General features: G+C 53.3%; 1 long non-coding RNA gene across 1 annotated transcript in view; it reads right to left on the bottom strand.

The window, feature by feature from the left end:
- Nucleotides 1-8: 8 nt before the first annotated feature.
- The window catches only part of LOC107307765, a 6,370-nt gene continuing 5,239 nt past the window's right edge, over nucleotides 9-1,139 (bottom strand). Inside the window, exon 4 of the long non-coding RNA XR_001552503.1 lies at nucleotides 9-113. This is a non-coding gene — a long non-coding RNA (uncharacterized LOC107307765). The remainder of the gene's footprint in view (nucleotides 114-1,139) is intronic.

The following is a 1,139-nucleotide window of genomic DNA, read 5'->3' as shown; positions in this document are numbered from 1 at the left end:
CCCCCATTACCTCCAGCTGCCGTCTCAGTGCCTGTAGCTGCAGTTCCGCCTCCCGCGCAGCTTCCTGCGCTCGCAGCTCCGCCGCAGCCGCAGCCTGACGGGCTGCAAACAGCCTGCACGCATAGCGACACATAGCGACCCCATAGGGACCCATAGAGACCCATAGAGACCATAGGGACACATAGGGACCCCATAGAAACCCCATAGAGACCCCATGGAGATCACATAGAGATCACATAGAGATCCATAGAGACCCACAGGGACACATAGGGACCCATAGGAACCCCATAGAAACCCCATAGAGATCACATAGAAACCCATAGGGACCCATAGGGACCCATAGAGACCATAGGGACACACAGGGACCCCATAGACACCATAGGGACCCATAGAGACCATAGGGACACATAGGGACCCCATAGACACCATAGGGACCCATAGAGACCCATAGGGACCCATAGAGACCCATAGAGACCATAGGGACACATAGGGACCCCATAGACACCCCATAGAGACCCATAGAAATCATAGGGACACATAGCGACCCCATAGACACCATAGGGACCCATAGAGACCCATAGGGACCCATAGAGACCATAGGGACACATAGGGACCCCATAGACACCATAGAGACCCCATAGAGACCCCATAGAGATCACATAGAGACCCTATAGAGCACACAGAGACCCATAGGGACACATAGGAACCCCATAGACACCATAGAAACCCCATAGAGATCACATAGAGACCCACAGGGACCCATAGGGACCCACAGGGACCCATAGGGACCCATAGGGACCCATAGGGACCATAGGGACCCATAGAGACCCATAGGGACACATAGGGACACATAGAGAACACCAGGACACATAGGGACCCATAGGGACCATAAAGACCATAGAGACCCATAGGGACCCCATAATAACCCCATAGAAACCCCATAGAGCCCACAGAGACCCCATAGAGACCCCATAAAGAACATAGGGGCCCACAGAGACCCATAGGGGACCCATAGAGACCATAGGGACCCATAGAGCCCATAGAGACCCATAGGGATCCTATAATAACCCCCATATAACCCCCATATCCCCATATATATCCCCCAAATAGCCCCATATCCCTCATATCTCCCCCATATA

The sequence above is a fragment of the Coturnix japonica genome, unplaced genomic scaffold (assembly GCF_001577835.2).
Source record: "Coturnix japonica isolate 7356 unplaced genomic scaffold, Coturnix japonica 2.1 chrUnrandom875, whole genome shotgun sequence".
In the NCBI taxonomy this organism is placed as follows: Eukaryota; Metazoa; Chordata; class Aves; order Galliformes; family Phasianidae; genus Coturnix; species Coturnix japonica.
The sequence above is the reverse complement of the archived record's forward strand: the minus strand, read 5'-3'. Positions and strand labels throughout refer to the sequence as shown.